The following is a 27,415-nucleotide window of genomic DNA, read 5'->3' as shown; positions in this document are numbered from 1 at the left end:
ATGATTTAAGGACATTGTGTTTATCACCAGAAAAGAAAGGGAGCACTTGCTGTTTAAAGAAATAGTCCATCCAAAAATGAAATTCTTTATCATTTACTGCCACTATTTATTTTTCTGTTAAAAACAAAACAAGATATTCGGAATCTGAGGAAAGCTGGAAAAAAGTAGCCATCGACATCTATAGTACAAAACAATTCTATGCTGATCAATGTATGTTTTTTTCTCAACATTCTTCAGAACACCTTCTTTTGTATTCCAAAGAAAGAAACTCAAACATGTTTAAAACAAATAAAAGATGAGTAAATGAAGGCATCGTTTTCATTTTTGGGAGAAATATCACTATCATCTTATTCTGCAAAATAACGAGGAGCGATGAACCGATATAACAAGCGTAGTCACAAATCCATATTTGAGATATTAATAGCAAATTATTGAGAATGCATTCTTCATTGTGATTGCCTGTTATGAGAGACGACTCTTCCTTTTTCCACAGTCTCCTTTCATACAGAACCCTCTCAATTCAGGAGGATTTCAGCAGATCATCCTCGCTCATCTTCTCAAATGCTCATGATTTGAAGGACTCTGGGTTAAACGCCAGATGAGAATGAGAAAAGATGGCAAGCAGTGTAAAGCATGCTTTTGAGATGCAATACTTAGTACTTGACTGCACATTTCATTTGAACAGTCTTCCTGCAGATTAAATGAAGTGGTCTGCTTTTCACACTTTTTTATTTTATTATTATCATTTTTTTATTTTATCTGTGAAGCCAAGGGTACTTCAAATGATGAGGATTTGTGAAAATCACAATGTTCAATCTTGATCTTAATTGTCCCTTCTAGTAATTTGAGGGACTGTTTAGTACTCTAAGAGAGTGAGGAAAGATGGCTTCACATTCCATGAAAACAGAATAAAGCATGCAAATGTATTGTAGTCAGGACTCCAGAAGTCATTATATTTGAACTTTTTTCATCCTCCTGCGGCATTAAATCCAGAGTAGTTCATGTGGATTTGAAAAGATCATCCACTCTGATCTTCTCACGTCCTCATGATGCGATGAACTTTGGTTTTAAAGGGTTAGTTCACCTCAGAATTAAATGTCATTATTTGTTCAGCGACATTCCAAAGAAATTAAATTAATCTTCCGAACACAATGAAGATGTTTTAATTAATCTCTTTACTGAATGCTGAATCTCTTTATGTGAATGAATTGTTCACATAAAAATTTGTAAAGATACCAAAAAATAAATCTGTAAGATTAAATTAGTTCAATCGAAATTTTATTAATGAAGTTAATCGCCATATACTGTATCTGAATTAATTAAGACTAGTATTCACACATAAACATTGCTCAGCGATCAATGATCAGTTCTTTTCAATGTTATTACGACTTTTGTGCACACAAGTTTGTTATTTTCATTTGAGGCACATCTTGCAAATGCAAATAGGGAACGATGCACTCATGTTTTCCAACATCTCAAATTTTCAGAATGCTGAAAGTGCACAGTGAGTCATGTGACTCCACCTAACCAATCAGCTTCATATTTTGTAAGGACTTTTTAGTAAATTTAGTAGTTTTTTGTACTTTTTAGTAATAACAGTTGGACTAATTACCTCAGACAGATGCAGCTGACCCAAACATTTCACAGCAGAATGAACCTCCAAATATTCCAGCATATGTTGTACGCAGTAGATGCCCTTCCAGCTGCAACCCTGAACTGGAAAACATTGTGCATTCACATAGGGCTGAGCCGATAAAATGGTATTGATATGTCTTGACCAAACACCATTGTCAATAACAATAAAAAAAGTTAGGTATGAAGTTTTGATATGAAGTGCTATAGCTTAATTAAAATGTGGCTGCTGAGCGTGCACCTTGGAAGGAATGCCAATAGTTATTTCCAGTCGAGGTGTACAGCTTGGCGTGTCGCATTTTCAGATGCACCAAGTTGAAACCGATCCATGTAAGTACAACTTACCAATCTGCTTCACACTTTGTATGCAATATACAAATTTCGGTAATAATGGCAGACAGACTTAGATTGTAAATAAAAACGATGAAAGGATGTCGCCATAGTGGCTTTTTGGTATCTTTTCTTGTGCATACCAGCTACTAGCACCCAATCTGAAAGATTTTTTAGCATAAGGGTAATGTAGTCATGTGGTAAATTTGTAATGTTGCAGTATGTATTTGAATAATGGTGGTTGGTTCCTTTACTTGAAAGCACAAATTTGTTTATTTGATAATTCGTTTTGTTAATAGAATAGGTTTAATGTGTGCTTATTTTAGACATCTCACAGATGTTGATCATCCCTAAAATTTGCTTTGATTGTTCAGCGTTTACACTTTATTATTGCTCACTTTATAACATTGTATTTATTAAGTTTGAGTGTTATTAGCACCTATGTTTATTTGTTAGAAATAACAAGATTTTTGTTTGACTATTAAAACCATTTGCCTTAGTAATGTTGGTAAATTAATATAAAACGGTTAAATAAATAAAAAATCCTAATATTCCTAATTGATTTGTAAAAAATAAAATAAAAATAATTCAATACTTATCGAAACCGAATGATATTAAACATTATATCATGATAATTTTTTTGCTGTATGGCCCAGCCCTACATTCACACACTCATAGACTACGGCCACTGGCTTGCATGGTTCGGAATATGTAGAGCTGCGTATAGATGGATTTGCACTTCAGTGTTTGGACTCTCAGTAGTGATTATTAACCACACTGAACTGAGCTAAACTGAACTTAACTTAAATACTGAAAACTGAACTTCACTGTTTCTATGATATTCTATGTGATGCTGCTTTGACACAATTTACATTGTAAAAGCGCTATACAAATAAAGGTGGATTGAATTGCCTAGCAATGACAAACCCCACAGGAGCGCTAGCGCAAAGCTTGTTGAAAAGCAGTGCTTTATAGACTGTAAGAAAATGTAGTTGTCTAAATTTATTAGTCAGATCAAATAGGCTTGTCAAAAAGACTTCAGTACCAATCGGTACTAAATTTTAAAAACGTCCATTTAGCCGCTAACATTTGAGCACATTTTTTTCAAGAGTTCACACATAGATACTGTTTGACAACTTGTTAGCAAGTTAGCAGGTTTGGCATGCTGTCCCGGGAGAGAACCCTGAGCTCGGAGATAGTTGAGCCCAGGGCTACTGCCAGGTCCATAGAGCATGTGAGGAGAGTACGAGGTCAGGTGTTCTCGAGAGCACCCCTCGGCAAAAGAGGAAAGGAGGAGAAGGGGTGGATGTGGGGTTTCTTCGGGAAAACGAAGATAAGGGAGTAGTTCTTAGCTAGGTTACTTATAGTGAGTTTGGATGAATCTGATTGGCTAGCTAATGAGTGTAGATGAGTGGCCAGCAGCAGTCAATCATATCAAGTGCTGCTCCCGAAATTAGTTTGTGAAACTTCATTAAACACTGCTGATTGGTCATTGTGTTTGTGGGCTCAACAGAAATGACTGTGATTGGCCATCTAGCTGACAACACTAGAATCAAATCAACTTTTCTAGTCATCTCAACTTATATCAGTCAACATTAAGTTAATGAATGTTGAAAACTGATCAACTTATTAAAATAAGATGAATGTTGTCACAACTTTGTCATATTTTTTACAGTATATTAACTTGACACATGAACAAACTGGAAACCACTGTACAATAGATTTCCACTAAGGCAGAGTTGTCACTTATACATTTAGTTGTGTGACAAAATATGTTACATCAATGCATTGCTATCAAAGGTTTTCAACAAACGTATAATAGGAGGATTTTTCTTGCAGCAGAAATGACATTTGGTTCACCGGCTGCCTAAAATTCAATTCAAGCGTATTCGCTATTTGTGTCAAAAAAAGACAGATCTTTTTATTTTATTTTATTCTGTTGCCACTTTATGTTTTAAACATATTTGAGTTTGTCTGCTTCAAAAGGGGGTCTGAATGCTGAATGGTGAAATCAAAGCTTAAAGCAGCATGTGTTTAGCTTGGCTGGTCTTTCTTGCACCAGTCAGTGGCTCTGACAGGGAGATCGCCAAGTCATAACAGAACATTGCTACACTTGCTGCTCTGCACTGACAATCTGTTTCCAAGCTTCTCCATATTTTATTTTTTCTTCATAGGCTGGTGCCATTATCGCTTCTGACCGTTTGCAAGCACACACTGTGATTTTTCCAATATGGAAGTGTTACAAGCAGTGAAACTTCAGCCAAAGATTTGTGTTGTGTTTCGCCTTGGAAGGAGGCTGCAATTGGTATTCATTGTTTCTGCACAATGCTGTGTGTGGAGAGTTAAAGACCGGCATTTCTTGCTGCAGCCGACTGCTGGCCTTCATGTCATGAAGCACTTTGCCACGTCAGCTTGCGGCTTTGTGCTGACCGCAGCAAACTGGCAATCGTAGCAAAGGCTGAATTGGCTACTAAAGAAGCTGTGGTATTTGTGTACAAATTTCAGATGATGCAGGGCTTTTGTGTGAAATGGTCTAATATTTACAGCTTCTTTAGGAAATTTCTGTGAATTGATTTGTGCTTGCCACAATGTTGTTTCACGGGAGTGCAAGTTGGTGTTCTGTTTGCAGTCAGAAATGAAGATGTCAAAATAATGTTCATATGGAAGTAATGCTCCTAGATTACGCAAGTTACATGGTAAACATCATGTATTCAGTTTAGCAGACACAATGAACATGTTAGGCAGTGATTACAGCTTGTGATCATAACGATTATTATACATGCATAGTACACTACCTAACAAAAGTCTTGTCGTCGATCCCACTTGTAAGAGCAACAAATAATAACTTGACTTCTAGTTGATCATTTGGAAATGTAGCAGAAGGTAAATTGAACTGCATCCCAATCATCATACATACCTCAGAAGACCTACTGGAACCCACATGAACCCAAAATTCTCATAGAAATCAGTCAAGTTTGGTCAAGGAAAAATCATGGTTTGGGGTTACATTCAGTATGAGGGCGTACAAGAAATTTGTAGAGTGGATGGCAACATCAACAGCCTGAGGTACAGTATCAAGACATTTGTGCTGCCTATTACTTTACAAAACACAGGAAAGGCCAAATTTTCAGCAGGATAGCGCTCCTTCTCATACTTCAGCCTCCACATCACATCTCTTGAAAGCAAAGAAGGTCAAGGTGCTTCAGGATTGGTCAGCCCAGTCACCAGCTTTCAACAATATTGAGCATGTCTGTGGTAAGATGAAGTATTGATGATAAATCGAAAGAATCTTTAAGAACTCTGGGAGTCCTGCAGGAAAGCTTTCTTTGCATTTCAGATGACTTTATTAATAAGTTATCTGAGTCATTGCAGAGATGTATGGATGCAGTCCTTCAAGCTCATGGGATTCAAGCACTGTCACACAGCTTTTTACACTGTGTCAGGCCCCTGTGTTTTTGTCATGTGACCTTCCCCATGTTCTGTTTCCCGCCATTTTATCATGTTTCATCTGTGTTCGTCCTCTGTGTGTCATTATAGTCATCATGTCCGCGTAATCACATCTGGTATTCTTCATGATGTCTGAGTTGTGCATTGTCGTCACCCCATGTCGTTCTTAAGTCTCCTGTATTCCCTATGTCATCAAGTGATTGTTAATCAATAAATCTACGTGTTTTGATAACTTCTGCAATACTTTGACACACTGCACAATGACTTTATATTCTAAACCAGGGGTCACCAATCTCATTCCTGGAGGTCCAGTGCCATGCAGGGTTTAGCTCCAACTTGCCTCAGTACAACTGCCTGGGTGTTTCAAGTATACCTAGTAAGACCTTGATTAGCTTGTTCAGGTGTGTTTGATTAGGGTGGGAGATAAAATCTGCCCTGCAGAAACAAGTTTGGTAACCCCTGTTCTAATGACCTTGTTCTAAAATGCGGAAGTGCGCCTGTTTTCGCGATTGTTATAGAACTTCCAATTCAGTCGCCTATAGGAGAAATGACTAGGAACAATAAACGGCAGAAAACAGTCAAACTACTTGCTCTACAAACAAATGTTTGCATGAATATACCGACCAAGTAGAATAATATAATAAGAAAATATCAGTTTGCAACATCAAACAGTGAAACGAGCAGTTTTTAATGTCTCAAAATAATGGAAGTGAATGAGACCGTAAGTCTCAAGCCAAAAAGATTCAAATGGCTGCACCCACTCGTCAGCAGAGAATAAGGTGAATACTATAGATTATTTCTGTTAAGTGACAAGACTTTTGTCTTAGCAAAGTCAGAGCTTACTGTCCTAATTAAATAAATGAAAATCAAGGCAAGATCATATTTTGTATAGGTAAAATAAGCTTAATAGAGGGATTTGCCTTTCATATACGCCACTTCTGGTAACAAATGATCAACTAGTTGTCAAGTTATTATTTGTTGTTCCTAAAACTTGGATAGGTGACAAGACTTTTGTCAAGTAGTGTGTCTGACAGATTTTTGATGTCGACCCAAAGTTGAAATCTTCAGAAGACTTTGCAAAGACAGATGATGATTACATATATTTTTAGTTGGCTGTATGAAGACTTCAGATGCACAAACCTAAGCGCCTACTGAGGATTTCTTCTAAAATTAGCATTTTTCTTAACTTCCTATGTTTATGTTCATTTATGTTCCTTTATTTCATTTTGATGAAAATATTAATAATTTTTGACTATACAAGTTAAAATACTAAAATTATACATAGGAGCTCATTTTAGAAGGAAATTTCAGATGGCACTTAGAGGATTTGAACTCTTATGCAGAAATCTGAACAATGTGGTAGTAAAAAGGATAGTTCACAATCGAAGAAAAAAGAAGAAAAAAGTATTAGGAAAAGAATGATATGGAATTTGCATATGAAACACATGTCATAGGGCCCTAATTCTTCCTGTCCATTCCCCAATCAAACACTTTCACACATTTTACAATAAGTACAAACAATTGATATAAATTAATCAGTTTCATCCCAATCTTCGGAAATAACACAGTCGCTTATATAACCAACAGGCATTGTTTTTCATTGAACTATATCCCTATTTAGATATTTGTTTCTTTTTTTTTTTTTGTTCCTGTCTCAACTAAGGCCTAGATTTTAGTTGTGGTCCATTTCATGATAGTACAAAACAAAATTATACAAGTTTCTCTGCACGGTATACTTTCCTTAAGGGAAATATCAATGTTGCCAAGTTTATATCAGGCAAAGAGATGTAGCTCAAGGGAACTGCAACGAATCTCACATCGTTCACTATGCAGTGTACTAACATCTCTAACTCAAAATCAATGGCTGGCAGACATACAGTAAACTGCTGCCAGAGGTGGTGCATATCCTTGGCTGAAAACACACCTCTGTTTTTTCACAGTACTTTTACTAAGAATGAATTCAACAGGTCACCTTCATGTTTTATTAAGCATTTTAATGAATTATCGACGCTGCAAAAAAAAAAAAAAGAAAAAAAAAAGATTTACTTACTTTGTGTTTTTGTATTGTTTTTAGTCCAAATACCTAAAAAATTCTTAAACCAAGAAGCCTTTACTACAAGTAAAAATATTGTCTTGTTTTTAGAAATAATATGTCAAAATTAAGTGAGTTCATCGTTTAAACAAGCAATATAATATGCCAATAAGGTAAGCAAAATAATTTTGTATTCACTTTGAAATAGGATTATGTTGCTAGGCCCACTGGAAGTTTTTTTTTTTTTGTGCTTGTTTTAAGAAAGAAAAAAAAACTTAATTTTGACTCATTATTCCTAAAAACAAGACAATAGCTTTTATTTGTCTAGAAACATGCATTTGATTTAAAAGGGACCTATTATACCATTTTTAACAAGATGTCAAATTAACATCTCTGATGTCTCCATAATGTCTATGTAAGGTTTAAGTATTTTTTTACTTTTTGAAACTGCCCCTTTTTAGGCTTTGATATTAATTGTGCCATTTTGGTGACTGTCGCTTTAAATTAAAATGAGATTGTGCTTCCAACCCCCTTTTCAAAAGACGGCAGAGCTACAAATGCCTATGGGTCAGCATAGTGGCAGATTCAAAAGCAGGATGAGGGAGAGATGGTCACTAATGGGCAGGGCTTTTGCCCTCTGATGTCATGTACAATGAGAGACATTAGCCCTTTTTACACATACAGACCTTTCCGGCAATTTTCTGGTAAGGGATGATGTGTGAACAGGCCCTTTTTGAAAATACTGGAAAATTTTTTCCGGCAGTTTTCCAGAAAGAGAAGTTTTAACATTATCAGTAATTTACCGGAATGCTGCGCTGTGTGAACACAGAAGGAACATTACTAGATAGAGTGCGTCCACGATTAGAACGCGTTGACATGAGATGTCTACTCCAGTCAATCAGAACATTCAGATGCATTCACATTCGCGCTGTTTATAAAAATAAAAGCCTTTCAATATTTTTTCCAGACGCATTAAGCTGCTAGATGTTAGTCAGATATTGTTTCTATGTTCTTTCTTATTGTCATAAAATAAAATGCTTATGATTAATCGCTGTTTGTTTACCTCAGTTGATTGACGCATGTGCACGTGAAGCAGCTGGTGAGCGCAAACACACACATATTATGTACATCTTGACAAGTGAAAGATTCTGGCTTTTTTGCTTGAAATAAATATCACGATTTTGTCACAATTTTATAGATATAAAATAAAAGTTATTATGAGTAGGTTATTATTATTAATTCTCAAACATATGGTAAAGCAACTATAGGCTATGTGTAGTTCTACTGTTGGTTAAAATGATCAATTTTGAATAGACTTGGAATGGTGGACTTGAACTTTAGACTGTAAATTTGTCCTGTTCATTAATGAGCAGATTGTAAGAAAATGTCTCAAACATAATAATTCAACATCAGAATTATGAATAGATGTATTATGGTGACATCAGAATACATCTATACATAATTCTGATGTTGAATTATTATGTTTGAGACACTTTCTTACAATCTGTCATTGACAACATTATTTGACCATTTTTTTAGTGATAAAATGAGACATTTGTCATTATCAGATTCCATCTTGCATTATATTCAACATTATACAGGCTAGAGTAGTTATTCTGACAAGTTACACATTTATTGTCATACACAACACCTTGTTTTCGCTATGAAAGAAAAACATATTAAATGCTTGTTGCAATCATAACTCTAATATGTGATATGGTTATTTAAATGACGTGTGTGCTTTCCTTTTCATTTTCACTGCTAAGTGCTTCCAGCGCAGCTCCCAAACCATTGCTCTGTGCCAAAAACTGAACGTTATTTACAACTTTATTTCCTGTTATTCACAACCTATAGAGGTTCTGTTTACTAAAGTAGACTTCATTAACAGGCGCGCACCCGCCCTCTCTGTGGTGAAAGCTGACGGTCAGCTCACGTTACGTGTGATTTCGTGGTCACAAATGAATACATTATTATTTCATGAAGACAGAAATTACATTTTTGGGGTGAATTATACCTTAGAAATACAGCATATGACTCTTTCAACACCATTTGGGAATGTCCATGTTTCTGAGCAATGTATGTAAAATAATGTGAAGACTTGTGCGGCTGCCTTTGCTTCTCTCCTGACTTTGAAAATATGATTGACAGAATCGTAGAAATGCTGGATTAAGATTGTCTAGGGCAGGTGTGCTCAACCCTGTTCCTGGAGATCTACGTTCCTGCAAGTTTCAACTCCAACCCTGATCAAACACACCTGAACTAATTAACTAGGACTTGAACGGTGCCTTATAATTACAGGCAGGTGTGTTTGATCAGGGTTGGAGCTGAAATTTGCACGAGTGTAGATCTCCAGGAACTGGGTTGAGCACCCCTGGTCTAAAGGTCGAATCGAGATCACGATATTTTTACGATTAATCGTGCAGCTCTATGTCAAATGTGTAAAAATTTAGCTGTGGTTTGCGCTTCTGCTGTTGAAAGTCTCTGGAACAAAAGCAGCTGCATGAATGCTAAATAAAAGTGAAACACCAACTAAAGCCAGACCACTTCTATGTTTACAAATACAAGCGTAGCCTTTAGAGCTCATTACGGGTAATGATGTCAGAATTCGGTATTTTGGAATAGATGTATAAATGATCTTTTCCTGAAAAATTCTGGAACATTCTAGCCTGTGTGAACAGCGTTTTTCTGAATTTACCGGTAAAGTTGTTCCAATAATTATCCGGCTATTTACCGCTATCATTGTGTAAAAGGGGCTATTGTCTTGATCTATAAGTGTAATCTATAAAAAATTTAATAAATAAATTTTTACCATTAGAAGCTGGTTACATTCAATGACTGAGAGTGTTTTGACACCTTACAACCTTGCATAAGAGGCCCTTTTTTGAGACTTTTAAAACATTGGGACTAGAAACAATGTTTTTTTGCAGCATAATAATCCATCGAAATCTTCATGCAGTGTCCTTGTGAGATAGCAAGCAGTAGCATGCAACATTACAATGTTTGTTCAGGTTCAGCAACCTGCAAGCTTGTATGGCTGCAAATGGCACATTGCAATCTCCGGCGTGATGGATAATTAAGTGCATGAATGGGATTTCAGAGTAGCCCAGGGCAGAAGCAGAACACGTGCTGCCTATGATGTGTTTTTTTTCCATAAGGGAGTGGCATCAATCTGAGATAGTGGAATGAAACCATCGGTTGGCCGTGTAATGCTGCCATTTGAATACTAAGATGAGAAGAAGAAACAAACATGAGATCTGCTGCGAGGCAATGAAATATTGAAGGGGTGTGTGTGTGTGACTGGTAAAATTGCTCCCATGAAAATACTGCGTGCGATTCTGCGCAATAAATGTTATATTAATCTTGTGCAGTAAAAATGTGAACCACAGGTACTTTATGCCTGAAGATATGTTCTGAAGTCAGTGCAATCGATAGTGTTTCAAAATGCCACCCAAAAAGTGTTGGGTGCAATAGCGACATCAAGAATAGAATGAAAGAATGCATCGAAATGAAATCTGAAATCTGAATCTGCTGATCTCTGATATTTGAGTAATATTGCTTTTTGTGCAATTATGGCTCATGCTATCGATCTGTTAGTTGCAATGCAGAGGCACTATGGGATATGGTTTACTGGTGCAGAACTACTTGCAAATTGGAGCTCCTGTCATAGAATGTGTGTTGCTTGGGCTTAGCCGCTCTAATATTTCGTCCCAGAATTAAGAAATCTCACAGGATCCGGAAAAAGTAAGGAACTTTGAAAAAGTGTGCTGCAGATGGCATACGATTTAACGAGATGACAGGGCTTAGAGTTATATAATGATTGTTCATTCGCAGCAGGGTCTCTGTTTATTTATTTGGTTTTAGAAGTCTTTTTTCATGTGTCTCGGTGCATATGAAAGGACTGACAATATGTGGCATATTTATCCTGCTTAGGAATTTTGTAAACAACTGTAAATGTAAGACGGCGAAAGGGCAGCATTTAAACTTGTTTTTTTGGGTTTGCTATAATTTTTATTTACTCCTAGTTAATGCAGCTTTAAGTGCAGAGTTGCATATTGAGTTATTTCACCAAATAAATATAATGGAATGTCAATTATAAGTTATAGTTCTTATCTCTAAAACATGCAGAAGATATGTTTTCTACCTATTTACGTTGTTAAACGCAAGACATGTTTTTGAAATAATTTTGAATAAGCTTTAAAATAAATTCTTTTTAATATTTAATTTTATTTTATTTGTTAATTAAATTTATTTGTTAATTTAATTTTAGTTTATAATTGTATTTAATTAATTTTATTTTATTTTTTGGTCCCACTCTATGTTAAGTGTCCTTAACTACTATGTACTTGCATCACAAAATAAATACAATGTACTTACTATGTTTTAGGATGTATTTGAGAACACTTGTGGTGCTCTTGAGTTGGGATAGGGGTTGGGTTATGGACAGGTTTGCTGGTAAGGGTAGGTTTAAGGGTGGGTTAAGGTGTAAAGGATGATCAACAGTGTATTTACAAATGTAATTAAAGAAGTTAATTACAGATGTAATTACATACAGGTATTTAATCAAGCATAAGTACACAATAAATACATGTATTTACACAATAAGTACATTGTAACAAGCTATTAATTCCTATATAAGTACATATTAGTTAAAGCCACTTAATATAAATTGGGACCTTTTTTTTGTTAATTAAATTTATTTGTTAACTTAATTTTAGCTTAATTAGTTTTACTTTTTAAAAGTAAATTTAGTTTTATTTGTTAATTACATTTATTTGTTAACTTTATTTTATTTTTATAATTTAATTTAATTTTACTTCTTTAAATTTTCATTTATTTATTTTTTAATTAAATTCACGTATTATTACGTATATAAAGTATATAAAACGTATATAATTTACATATTATTTATATTTAATTATTATTTAAATAAAATTTTAGTTTTTTAATTAAATTTTACATTTTTAATTAAATTAATTAATTAAACTTTTTATTTAATTGAACTTTATTTTATTTGATAATTTGAATGTAATTACATTTTTATTTTTTAATTAAATTCATTTGTTAATTTAATTGTAGTTTATAATTTAATTTTGCTGTTTAAAATGTATTTTATTTTATTATATTTGTTAATTACATGTATTTGTTAATTTAATATTAGTTTGTAATTTAAGTTAATTATACTTTTAAAAAAGTAAATTAATTAAATTTGATCTGTTAATTCAATTTATTTGTTAATTTTGTAATTTTTTTTTTGTACTTTTTTTTTTTCATTTAAACATTTACAATGACAGAACAGTGGTATAGGTGTCTTATTTCATTATATACAATAATATAGCCATCTATTATACAATCGTCCATCTTATAGTAAATCTAGTATTCTGTAAAGGGTAAAATAAAAATAAAAATTAAATAAAATTAAAATAATCTTTCAAGATACATTCTTCAAAATTCCAGATATATCAGAAATCATCAGATTTCTAATGCAAGTCATAAGTCAGTTTTTCCAAGGGTAAGAAAATGGCAATCTGATTTATCCACACATTGACCGAAAGAATGTTAGGAGGAGATCACAACAGTAGAATACATTTTCTTGCAAGATATGTACAAAAGTGTAACACAAATTCTAGTCCATGACTAAGGTGTAAAGCAGTTTTACAATTCAGAAGATAAATAGCTGGAGATAGGGCGGCAAAAGGTTTACCTGTAATCTTCTGAACTAATTTGTGGATTTCTTTCCAGTATGTCTAAATCATGTCACAGTCCCAGAAATGTTTTACTTTTTAAATTTAATTAAATTTTTTAAAATGACTCATGTTTCATGCAGGCAACGCGAAAAATAAACAAATATAATATAATATAATATAATATAATATAATATAATATAATATAATATAATATAATATAATATAATATAATATAATATAATATAATATATAAATCAACACAATTCTTTCTTAAAGACAGTAACTGAGATTTTTATTGGATTAATATAAATATTATGTTATTTTTACTAACCTTTTCTTTTAGTGTATCTTGTATTTGTTTAAGGCATAAGAGGAAAGCTGAAAGCAACAGTAATGTATTCAGTGTGAATTCTAAACAGCCCATAACTGTCTCATTCTCAATGCAAAAAGACAAAGTCGCCAGTTATTCTGCAGTTCATTTATATTGTTTGATGAAGTGAGATGATGGTCCCAGGTTAAGAGAATGGATTCAGTGATGACCATTGCCTTCCATTTGTAGTGTGATAGGGATTCTCATGGGATATTATCAGCTGGTTAAATGGAGACCATCTATCATGCAGCCAATGCAAGAGAGATCCTATAATGTTACAGATGATCTGTGCCTGAGTCTGCCAGCAGCAGTTTACCATGCTGCGCAAAAAGAAAAAGGGAAAAAATCCCTCTGTTTTATTCCCTTTAATTGCTCCATTGTTTGAGTTTTATGTGTTTTAGCTGGCTGGTGCTTCAACACTTTGTGCTGTATTTAAATATAATTACAAAAGCATGATGGCAAATGTTGTGTTAAAGGGAAGACAATTGCAGTTTAAAAAACATTTGGGTTAGAATTATCTTTTGAAAAAGGTGGAGGCGCACCAATTGACCAGGCAGAAATTGGAACTGGAAGGTTTTTGCTGCATTTATTTTGTTTTAATTTGGCCGCTGTCTGTTTTGTTTTTGCTTAGAAGTACAAAGTAAACAGATTTTTTAAAGACAGGCTGTAGATGTTGGAGACTGGCAACATGTACTAGGGCTGTGTGAATAATGGAAATCGAATCGCAATCGCAATTTGAAACGTTGTGATGAGTTAATCGCAAGAGGCTGCGATATGAAATATATATGTATTATTTAATTTCCTCCACCCAGAGCAAATGTGTGACTGCTGTCTGTGTGTGACAGTCTTACTAACCATTTGAGTGAGCACACTTTCGTTGTACTCGTTGTACTTTCTATGTAGAACACTCACAATAATTTACAAAAGCATTAGTAGATGAATTCATGTCAAAGAAAAACAGCATTAGTAATATGGGAATATTTTGGATTTAAAGTCACAGACACCAAACAAAAGCAGGTGATTTTTAAGAGCTGTCACAGAATTGCTGCCATGGCTTACAGATTATTGAGCTGAAACTTGACTACAAAATAAATCGCAATTGCAATATCTGTCTAAAAGCACAATTAGATACATTCCCTGAATCGCACAGCCCTAAAATGTACTATATTGGCTTTAATAAATGTCACAAATTTTGACATTTTGCTTTAGGGATGTGAAATAAACAGTTTGGTAACAATCGATAGGACTGCATGATACTGGGAAATTATGCAATATGTGATGTTGTTGAGTGTTAAGATATAACTCACAAAATGCTATTTTATCAGCAATTTAAAAAAATATATTTATGTTATGATCAGGCTAAAATTAATAGGTAATATATATTTTTCTGAGCTAATTAAAAAAAAAAAAGTACAAGTACAAACATTTAGACTTGCTTTAGATTGAAACACCATGAAGGACTGAAAACCTCAGCAGAAATTCCGATTGTGTTGTTTTTCCTGTCTTTTCTCCTGGCATTAGCATTTATTTTCAGCTGTAGCTCTACCAGTCGCAATCAGCCATGTAAAATAAAGATCAAAAAAGTTTCCACTTGTAACAATGTTAGTATGTCGATGAGATTTGTTAATCATCCTCGTCATTTGTGTTCTTGATTGGGGTCCATAGAATATATATTTTCTCAGTCATGTATCCGAAAGTGTCCTACAGTCACAGACAGCTGTCAGCAAGTCCTGCGTTACACCAATGACAAACTGTAATTGATGATTGATTGTGCAGTTGATAAGCAGAGCCTCTGAGCTGTTAGTCAGTGAAGGCCTCCAGCAGGAGCCAGGCCTGACTGAGAGGAGCTTTTATTGGATTCTGTCTACTGAGAAAACATGGGTTCTTATGTGCCACACAGATTGATGGTGATTTGGGTTTGGGAAAATGGTGTAGTCGAGTGTAAGGGACGCTTGGCAGTAGTTTGTCGATCTCTGAGGACAATCTTGGAATAAAGGACAACATATCACAATTAATCCAGTTGAATGGCATATTATTGATATTATTTGTAGACAGGTGCTCAAATTTGTGTAGAATCAAGGTTCTTACACCAAATACTGATTCAAAATAGGGTTGTTGTGTTGTTTATAAGTTATTTCCAAATTTTAAAAATGATTAGATAAAAATAAGTTGTCATCTTTTACATAATAAACAATAAATTACATATTTGTTATGTGAAGGAGACTGACAACGAAGTTAAGGATCCAAATGCAGGTTTGTTTTGAGAATGGTCAGGCAAGCAATGTTTAAAATAAGGGCAAACAGATGCATGCAAGGAATCCAGAGTTGTGGTCAATAAACAGGCAAATGGTCAGTAAAGGCAGCAAGCAACGTAAACAAGCAAAACAAAGCAAGGGTCAAACACGACAAGGCAAGGCAAAGGAAACGTGTCGTAATGTTCACAATACAACATAACAACACTCAGCAGTCGGTGTGTGTGTGTGTGTGTGTGTGTGTGTGTGTGCTGCTTTTAAAGTTCATGTAATCAGTTCTGAACAGCTTTAGCTGTGTGTTAGCAATCAGTGGAAAACAGGTGTGAGTGTGTAGTGCATGACAGGATTTGTAGTCCATATGGTGACAGATTTATAGTTCTTCAGCGATCTGTATGGGCTAGATTGCTGGTTATTGTGACAATATTATATAATTAAAATTATTATTATTATCATGTAAATTGTATATATTTGTATATAATTGGGCTACGTGTTTATCTTGTGTTAATGTAGCCTGTTTATAGCCTAAAACTGTTACATGTCAGCTTTGTTTTGGGTTTCTTTGTTCCTTTTTCCTGCCGTCCTGAGCACATCAGGTCATATAGCACCTGTTTGCCATTTGATTCTTTCATTATCTTGTGTATTTAAGTTCCTCTTTCTGTTCAGTTCCTTGTCTGGTATTGTTATGTCTACTCCTCAGGATGTGTCTCAGTTTCTGTGGATTAAACACTTGTATATCTCCACTTCCTTACACTTTTACTGTACATCATCCCTGCGATTTAACATGACACATACTTTAACATTAAATATGTATACTACCATAAACAATCCCCATTAAAAACTAATGGAAATTACAGGGAAAAATAGATCATATTATGATCATTATTCATCTTCTTTACAGATAAGGTTACATTACCTGCAAACTCTTATCACAGCACAGCAAAAGCCAAAGCTGCGCACATCTAGAGCCCCAACACAAATACTTTTTCCATCTGAAATTGAAAAATGTGCAGTTCACGCCCCTGTGTAATATTCAGACTAACATTCTCATTACCTTTCCATAAAAGCCCAAAGATCGGTTTCAGCCACTCGCCAAATGTAACAGACTAGATATACACTAGGGTTGTAACAATATACCGGTATGACGGTTTACCACGATTTGAACGTGCACGATTATCATACCATGAACAATTGCATATCAACGGTTTTAACCCTTAAAGACCGAGACAGCCGCCCGCGGCTAAAATAAGTAACGTTATTGCTCTTAAATGTTTAATAACTTTTGATCCGCTGATCCGATTCATACAATTCAAAGATTGGCATAAAGAAGAGAATCTCAGCTTTCCAGTGCTGTATCACATAACATTCGCGGACTTTGAGAGGCTCCGGAATCAGTGCGGTTACGTCATCAACATTTGACAACGCTGATTTGACAAAGAAACGCTCGTCACTGTGTCTCTGGACAAATCAGACATGATACATTGATGCATTGTCCCTCCTCCATGCCCAGATTGGTTCAAACTCGCTATATCACAACCAATAAGCATAGGTTTCGCTTTTGTTTGTGGACCAAGCTTTTTGAACAACACGGAATGAGAGAAAGGCATACATTTATGCGCGGCTAAATAAAACGCAAAAAAAAAAAGTTTTGCATGAAATAATTCTCATACTAAGTACTTTTGCATGCACAGCAGCACAGAAACATGACAAAACAGTGACACAGCAAAGACGAACTGCTGCTCTTGCTGTTTACAAAAGACGCATATCCAAATCCATAGACAACCATATCCATGCTGGCACATAAAACCTAAGGATGTTCCATATTGAATCTAGTTTCGTTATGTAACTATTTATAGTATAGTAAATATTTATATCTATTTTTTACTGAGGATTTGCACCATGTTTATTTGGACTTTATTTGGACTTTGACACATTATTTATTATTTTCTTATTTTTATTTGTTCATTGTAAGTGGTGTTGTTTATAGTAACTAAAAATATATTATTTGGAAAAAGTCAAATTTGCTTCACTGTTCTATTATTTTGTAACATTTGTAACATACCGTATACCGCGAAACCGTCAAACCGTGGTATTGTTTTAGACGATTATCATACCGTGAAAAATTCATACCGTTACAACCCTAATATACACAGTGTAAGAGTCTGATAAATTCTAATGAACAGAACAGATGCAGTGATTTTCATGGAAAAGGAAATACTCAGCTGCATGCTTTGGTCACGGCTGCGAAATGTAATGAGTTTAGTATTAATTATCATATTTTTCTTTTTCAGTGATATATTATTACATATTCTGACCGGCTAAAGCCCTGTGGCATCTTTTGCACTGAACTGAAAAAAAAACCCTAAACTTGAAGTTGGTTTTAAATTTGGAAGTAATCAGTAAACATTTGACAGTGACATAAATAAGAGGAAAGCAACCTCCCGGCTCCATTGCAAATGTATTGCAATGCAGCTGGGTTGTGGATCATTTAGAGCTGAACGTGGCTGAGAGTGGCTTTTAAATCCCAACTCAGTTTGAATAGAGGTTGCAGACAGAGTTTGAATTTAAGGAAGTTTAATTAAAATGTATAACGGCCCTGTGAATTCAAGCAAATGCACTGCTCTCAACTGATTTTAATGTCATTCATGTCTGCCAGGTGGTTTTCTAAAACTAAATTCCATGAGAAGGTAAATTTGGCTCCAGAAATTTGGTGTTTTGAAATATCTCATACATCATTGTGCTGCTTGTTTATCTGCCTTAATAATTACGTGTTTAAAAATATCTTGTTACAAAAACAAATTCTGTACTACCTTAAAGAATGTAGTATGTAAGTTTGACACCCAGTGGTTGAAATAGGTATTGCACACCTGGTTCAAAACACACGCGAGCGCAGGTTGCCAGATTGATGACATCAACAGAAGTGGGCCTAACTATCAATCCTAAAGACTGATTTAAGGCTGATTTAAACCGTGTTCTAAATAAAAGCAATGACACGCGATAGAATAAATATTTTCCATACTAAAAATAGAGTTTTTGTCCTAATCAAATTTATATTTTAGAAACTGCTTTTATTTCTTGCAGCTGAAAAACAGAAAACTATGACAATGATCACCTCAGGTACTCCTCATATACTTTATTCAGTATTAAATGCTAATAATGAGAGCCTGAATGTCATTTTACATGACATTTATTGCCATACTTAAAAAGCAGCAACAGTTTGAAATGGAACGTCAGTGCAAGCCAACATATATCAGTGATTCTGCATGTACATTTAATAATGTTAAAGAGGTTTAATATAAATTTATTAGATTATAAACCTTACCATTTTGTTGGAGTGCAGTAAGGGCACTTTTCTGTGCTTCCAAATGGCTGTTTTTAAATTTCTGTTGTGTTTCGTCTGATGCAACCACCCAAAATGCTTGTCACTGCAAATCTTGTCACGTACTGTAGCTTGTTGTTAGGACACGAGGTTAGAATGTAACCTGCTCACCTAATGTTTATGTTCATAATATTTATATTAATTGCTAATCAACCTCATGTGAAACTCTGAATCTGTTTCTCATTTCGGAGTCTGCTACTGTCCACCCGTGGTTGCATTTCAGTCCCGGATGCGTAATTTGAGAGCCTTTGACTGAATTAATGATTTAACGAATTACGAAGTTTTCCACCAAGGTAACGCTAGGTGCTGAAATGTAATTGGCTGAAGTGGAATTGGGCGGGTTAAAAGAACAAAACAAAGACGGACATTCTGGCATGTACACAGCAAATTCACCAGAGTTAAATTCTCGGTGTTGAAGCATTTGAGAGTAAAGTGTTGACGTTAAAGAGTTAGATTTTGATAAATGAATATAATAAGAGTTAGAATTGTTTTTATTCAGTGCGAAATCAAGGAGTTATCTTTTCAACACTTGGTGGTGTTATTTCCAACATCCGGGAATTCATGCAGCCCCAGTCACTGAAGAATTTTCCAGATGCCATTTTCCATCTGAGGTTTAGAACAGCAACTGGTGAGTCAAACTACCTAAATGTTGGTATTTTACTGACTTTCTTTAAGGAAATACAGTTGTAAACATGTTGTTAAGTTAATAACTTTAGAATGGAGTTACAATTTTAAACTTCTGCGGTTCATTCATGGTCGTTTGTGTATCTAGCTTAACTGCATTACTATTGACTTCTTTTCAAGAATGTTTTTATATGCTCACGCATACATAGTGCATAAAAACATCAAATGTACATGTTCAACACATTTCTGTCACGCTTAATGCCATTTTGTGCGTTGTTACCCATCTGTAAAATAAAATCGACACTTCTCCTTTAATTCCAAGCAAACTAGCGAGGGAATCCCCGGAGCCGCCTAACGTTAGCCTACTCTGCCCGGATGCTAACGGCAACACAGGACGGTTTCCATAAGCTCTGGAGAGTTTCTAAAACATATCTGGTGAGTAAATGAACATATGCTTACTTGTAAAAGGCTTTCTGACTGAAACAAATGATTGTTTGTTATTCGTGTACGTTAATTTGGTTATTTTAAACACCGCGGCCCTTTTAAACTGGTTCATTCGTGGCCGTCCATATACCGTTAACGTTAGTCCATAACTTAGACTCGTGTGATAACGTACGCTTAAATTATATTAAGTGTTGACAACCATTAAAGTCGGAATGTTAACATTAATGTCTTTAAATGACCGCGTTTGCACTTTATCAGACATTTAACGTTACAGAAGTCTCCCGGAAGTTGCGGGACTAACGTTAACGTTATCCCGCAAATGCACAGAGACTCCCAGATGCCCAAGTAGATGCCCGCAAATGAATGATCATCTCCCGGATATCGCGCGTCTCCCGCCCGGTCATTAAACACTTTGCACGCCCCTCTCCACGACTCCACCGCATCCCTCCCAGCTCTTCAGGTACGTCGCGCGCAAGTCACCCCCACCGCTCTTCAGGTACGTCGCGCGCAACTCATCCCATTGCTCTTTAGGTACTCATCTCTCCCGCTACCTCCCGCAAATCAACTCTGTATCCCCCGAAAATGACTTTTCCCAACTCGGGATGTCTGACGTTAGTAAGTTAGGCTATTTCTGTTGTCAGGAACATCTTAGTCAAGCTTTTTCTCCCGCATGATATTGTGCTTAAAACTAGGCTAAACTTAGCATGTACTGTACACAACATTTCCGTTTTATTAGTGCGTTGTAAACAGCCACCTGTCTGTAAATTAATCAACTGATTCATATTTGAGCAGCCTAATGATGATACAGTTTGATTTGTAGATTTATTATCAATAATCAACATCTGAATCAAAAGATATGTGAAAATGTTTGAGGCATACTTTGTGATGTTCATCTCTCTTTTTTATCTGAAGGTTATGCATATGTGTTAGATACTAATGTGTTGTTGTTTTTTAACAGCCACAGTTCTCTGTACAATAACACAAGACCCTGTGACGGTGGCTGATTAGAGACGGATGGTGTATTTCCAGAGTTGGTGAAATGACCAAGCACACCTTCTTGGTCATATGTGGTGATAATAATGAAGGTATGTTGTATAAAGTTCTGTATTTGTTTTACAATAAGCTGAGAGGGTATTAGAGCATTAGAGAATAACAAATGACATGAAGGTGATAAGTTTTGTATTGTGGGTGAACTGTTACTTAAATAATGTTTTGCTCTGCTTTGCACTTTTTCTCTTCTGCTTATCCTAATATTTTAGATTATATTTGGACCTGAAACATCTGCTAGACTCCAGGAAAGGTGGCGTCAATACTGGACCTGAAAGGGCCTAACAAGTTGAATCTGGTAAAGAAACACGCACACACACACACAAACACACACACACACGCACACGCTTACAGAAAACTGTAAGTTTATGAATATTTTTTACACTGTGGCCAATATTTTGGGGAAGTCAGCATCACTAAATGATATAAAAGATTTTAAGCTCCTCTAAATTTTGCTCCAAGTGTGTTAAATTCAGGATTGTGGACAGACAGCTGCCTGTTTTCCAGTTCTAGTCATAGTGGTTAACCTAATTGTTTTTGGAGATCCAACAGTGATATATGTGTTTTTTCTACTTTTCCATATCCTGTCACCTCAACCAGCTGGGAGAGTCAAGTTGTGGATCATCATGTGGATTTTCAAAAGGTGAGTTTAGATTTCTTGAATGTTTTATTTACTTTAAATGTTATTTTAAATATATCATAGAATTTGATTGCAATTTGTTTTCAAACATTTTTCTTAGTCATGCTGGAGTCTTGAAGAGTTCTTAGATGAGCATCACCCTACAGTATATCCGTGCATCAGGAACCACCAGACGAGCGATCAGCAGCTACTACTGTACATCGTCATGGATAAAAAGGTCATCCTGTGGCTGGGAAGCACTTCATTCACAGGACATGCTTGATGAGATTTCCTAGCTCCAGTTTGTTTTCACACAAGTTTACAGCATTTATACCTTCATTTAAACTGCTGTGTTTGATATGGAGGACCAAGGAAACACCAGAAGTGAAAGATTTGCACGCCAAGTTGTTTAAAATGTAATTTCAGAAGAAAACTATGAGTGACGATATATTGAACTTTCAAATTGCTCTGATGAAACATCAAGTTTGGACATCATATTTTGTTGATACTGTCTTTACTAATAAAACATTTAAAGCAAATTTGACATTGTTGCATTTTAAAAATTGAATGAATTGTTGAAGTTGTGAATGTTTTCAAATAAAATGTTTTTATTTTGTAATTTACAGTCTATTTGACCTTTTTACCATATTTACACTCAAGAGAGTTGAATAAAATAATATATTACACCAGGCGGTGTTAAATATAGTTACATTTTTTAACTCTGCCCTGAGTTAAAATTAACCCTTACTTCGGTGTCAATGTGCCAACCCTTTTGAAAGTGTTGATTTAAGTCTGTTTTGAGTGGACCCCATGAGACACTTTCAAAGTGTTGAAATTAACACCCATAGAGTTGTTTTGGGTCCCCATATTTTGCTGTGTAATGGACATTTTCAAAGCAGAATATCTGACGTAGCATTATTTTTCAGATAAATAAGTATGTTCATTTAGCATGTTTCTTAAATATCTGCAAACGTATGGATTTTTAGGCTTTAGAAGAGTCAAGAACATACATGCTACACCTTTAAATTGCTTTTAATCACTATTGAAAATAATTGGAATTATTAAAATGAATGAATGAATGAATGAATGAATTAATTAATTAATTAATTAATTAATTAATTAATTAATTAATTAATTAATTATATGAATGAATGAATGAATGAATGCATGAATGAATTAATGAATGAATGAATGAATAAATGAATGAATGAATGAATTAATTAATTCATCTTGTTTGTCAAAAATAAATGGTCATTTTGGAAACAAATGCTGATACTTTTTATAATACACACGCACAGACAGGAACACTGAAATAAATAAATCCCTCACAAATCAAAATTTTTTATTAATATTTACTATTGGATGCTGTACAATATTATATTTGTGTATATACATTAGTTTTGTCAGTACTGAAGCACAAACCTGGAGCCAATCTAACAAAATAACTTACGATAATGGTTCAAAAATTAATGTACCCAAATTTTTATGTTGGGGAAAAAATATTAATTAAACAACAAAAAAACTAAATTTATATAAAACTTTGCCGAAATTTTGAAGTTTGTATTTTTTTCAACATTTGACTTGAATTTAAATGTATTATTATTCTACTTCTAAAGATATTTGGTGACTAAAATGCTATTTTAATAAATGTATCTTAAATTATTAAAAAGTTAAATGCATCAAAATATATTACCTGGATAAATGGATAAAAAAATATATGTATTAATTTATGCTGATAGATATTGTGCATATTATTAAACACTATATTTCTTTATATATATGTATATATATATATATATATATATATATATATATATATATATATATATATATATATATATATATATATAGTTACACATGTATATATTTATATATAGTATATATGGTTTATTATTTCAATAATAAAAAAGAAACTATTCTAATAATAAAAATAGATATGTATATGTATGGCATTGTAAATTCGATCAAATGCTCAGCTCTCAACTTTACACATCCTCTTCACTTTTTCAAATCTATCACGAGTTATAAACATTTCAGTCATTCAGAAGTGTTATTACATTTTCCTGTGCTCTCTGTCAAGTGCTCATCCATAACTAAACTCCACAAGAACACCAACTTTGACTCGAGATCGCTTCCATTTCATAGCAATTACAGCACACTGCAAATTCTGACGTACAGTAAATGGCAGTGTTCCTCTTGGCAGCGCTCTTACGACTATTATCCGTCCTTTATCAAGAGCTCACTTTGCAATAGAGGAATTGTATTATAAAGAAGCATAACCAATTATTATGCGACCAGGGAAACACAAAGCATCAATCCCCCTACTGAGACATAAAAACGGCTCTCTTCTGGCCTTTGGTTCAGTCTAGTCCAACCTCACTTCAGTCTCTGATACTCATGGCGTACCGCAGAGAAAACCAACAGCCTTCTGCTTTTAATAGCCTTTCACTTGGGGGTTTTAGGGTTTGCTGAAACACCCGCTGTGTTGGAAATGGACTGTCTTCATCTAACTCGTGAATGATCTGTCTCGGCCTTGTCTGGGAGGTTTGGGCAGCAACTGCAACCAATCCATCATCAATGATGGGCGAGACATTTAGTAAATACCATAGAAAAATATCTTAGCATGCAGAGACAAGGGCTGTTATGCTTCATTATATGAGAGAGACGTTGTTCGTTATTAATTAAGAAGTTTGTTGAGTAGATATGTAAGATCAGCTTTAAATGGATATTTTTGTTGGCTTATTATTTTGATTATTTCTTTTTGTTTGTTGATAAGTTTGTCCATCAACACACATGACCTGTTTTTCCATCTGTCTGTTTTCTGTCTGATAGATAACATCTGCCTGTCCTTTGCTGTTCTTTCCACATTTGTGCAATGTGCGTCTTTATCCATTCACCGTCTGTTGTTTATTTGTCATCCTTTCATTCTCTCTGCCATAATTAGTCAGCATATTTATGTTGTTTTGTTCACTATATGTAGCGCTTAGGGGTGTTAGTTTTTTTTAATTTTAATTTTTTATTTTTATTATTTTACAGTAAGACAGCAGCAGCAAGTGTATCCCTATAAGTGTTTTAATGAATAATTCATCTAAATGGTTTGTTCATATTAGCTGATTGCTATAACTAGTTAATATAACTAATAATAAAGCAGATAAATATATTGCGATAAATGGTATTATTGTCATTTTAAGACCATTTCATGCCAGTCATTATATAATGCCAGAATGACAATATAATTTTACAATGTATGTACACATAATACTTTATTCTTAAGAACATTTAATTTAATTATAGTCATTTTAACAATTTAATAATGAGGCATCATATTCTGAATGTGAAAACTTATATATTCATTCATTCATTTTCTTGTCGGCTTAGTGCCTTTATTAATTTGGTGTCGCCACAGCGGAATGAACCACTAACTTATCCAGCAGGTTTTTTTACGCAGCGGATGCCCTTCCAGCCGCAACCCATCTCTGGGAAACATCCACACATACATTCACACACACACACTAATACACTACGGATAATTTTAGCTTACCCAATTTACCCGTACCACATGTGTTTGGACTGGGGGGGAAACCGGAGCACCCGGAGGAAACCCACGCGAATGCAGGGAGAACATGCAAACTCCACACAGAAATGCCAACTGAGCCAAGGCTCGAACCAGCGACTTTCTTGCTGTGAGGCGACAGCACTAACTACTGCACCACTGCTTCGCCCCATATAACGTATATATCCTAAACAAATAAATTATAATACATGTCAACAGAAAAGTGCAAGGTAAAAAGTAACAGAGGAATATCTGCTACCAGATCTATTTTTAGTTGTCAGACACACACATGCAGTATACTATAGTAATTTATAGTAAATACTATAGTGTTTTTTTTAGCCATACGGACACTGACATCTCCAATAGAGATAGAGATGCTGCACAATCAGCTAAAGCAGGAGTCGGGAACCATTTTTCAGCATATAGAGCCTTTTCTGATTTTTAACAAATGCATTTGGATGTGTACAGTTGAAGTCAGAATTATTAGCCCCCTTTACATTTTTTTTCTTTTTTAAATATTTTCCAAATGATGTTTAACAGAGCAAGGAGATTTTCACAGTATGTCTGATAATATTTTTTTTTTTTCTGGAGAAAGTCTTATTTGATTTATTTCGTCTGGAATAAAAGCAGTTTTTAATTTTTCAAACATAATTACAACTAAAAAGGGGATTGTAATTGTATTTTCAATAGAAAACTGATTTTAGTGATGGTCAGAATGTTTTAAACTGTAAAATAATATTGAAGGAAGACAGCTGGAGAGCCACATATTTTTGGTCAAAGAGCCACATGTGGCTCGAGAGCCATAGGTTCCCTACCACTGAGCTGAAGTGTTGCTGCAATTGTTTTTTTCTGTATGGGCGATGAGTTTTTATGTATATAATATAATGGGTTTTTATGTATATTTTATGATGGGTTTTAATGTTTATATTGAATTACCAAATATTTTGAGATCATGTTCATGTGTTGTGCAATAAGTCAATATATTGATTATTGCGACAGCCCTAATCAACTGACTTGAATGGATCATTAAATTTGTTAGGAAAAAAAATGATTCATTTAGGGATAAAACTCAACAAACTGTTGCTCTGAGATACACACTTTTTCTGCTGTGGCTTTGGAATTTTGTTGCCAGATTAGGATAAATTGATACTATTTTGTCTAAAAGTGCATTTGATTTGTTAAGCTGATATAAGATGCTGTAAAAAACACAATCATCATTAAAACAATAGAAATTACGAAGGAAAATTATATATTAAATATAGTATTTGATATATATTGTAATATGTTATAATATAATATAATATAATATAATATAATATAATATAATATAATATAATATAAATGATTCAGTCTGTTGAATAAATATGTCCTTGTTAAAGGATATGAATCTGTAGATGATTATTTCTATCTGTGTGTTGCACATCCATTATTTAATAATGCATGTTTTTTTTTTTTTTTTTTTTTCACATACGCAATTGTTTCATCACCCATATGCTTTGTTTGAAATAAGTATGACAATTGTTTGCACTTTATTTTACAGTTATGTTTTGCAGGTAAATACTAAGCATCATAGGCATTACATCAACTGGATAATAACTAGGTACAGTTTCTAAACTACAGTATACCTGAAGCTTAACTCATGTAGATACATTATTTATTATATTACTTTCTCAGGTTAGTGCATAAATAAAGTTCAACCCGTTTATCATTTCATAGTTTGTACATCTTCAGGTTGCTGACCATCTGTCTGTCATAATCCACATGTCAATTGTTTATGTACACTGTCCATATGTCATCTTTCAGTCTATGGTATATGGTTTTTCATTTGCAGTTTGTCCATTTTATCCTTTTATCCATAGATAGATATTTTTTCTGTCAATTGATATGTCCGTCTGTCTATTGGCCCATTTCCGCTAAGTGGTACAGTACGGTATGGGTCAGTAAGGGTCACCTTTAGGCTTGCTATATCAGTTTCCACTGCCAAAAGGGTACCAATGGTGGGCGT

At 34.4% G+C, this 27,415-nt stretch overlaps 1 protein-coding gene and 1 long non-coding RNA gene across 7 annotated transcripts in view; both read left to right on the top strand.

Annotated features, from left to right (window-relative positions):
- The window catches only part of iqsec1b (IQ motif and Sec7 domain ArfGEF 1b), a 349,885-nt gene that overhangs the window by 8,081 nt on the left and 314,389 nt on the right, over positions 1–27,415 (top strand). The window lies entirely within an intron of this gene.
- LOC141376613 (uncharacterized) lies at positions 19,692–22,401 on the top strand. 3 transcript variants are annotated; one of them, XR_012387182.1, is made up of 7 exons: positions 19,692–19,751; positions 20,070–20,182; positions 20,519–20,651; positions 21,150–21,276; positions 21,451–21,536; positions 21,839–21,881; positions 21,979–22,401. It is a non-coding gene; the product is annotated as an uncharacterized lncRNA (long non-coding RNA). The 3 variants fall into 3 exon arrangements; XR_012387183.1 differs by having other exon boundaries at positions 20,519–20,687; XR_012387181.1 differs by lacking the exon at positions 20,519–20,651.

Source organism: Danio rerio, chromosome 11, assembly GCF_049306965.1.
Source record: "Danio rerio strain Tuebingen ecotype United States chromosome 11, GRCz12tu, whole genome shotgun sequence".
In the NCBI taxonomy this organism is placed as follows: Eukaryota; Metazoa; Chordata; class Actinopteri; order Cypriniformes; family Danionidae; genus Danio; species Danio rerio.
This window is presented reverse-complemented; position numbering and strand designations above follow the sequence as displayed.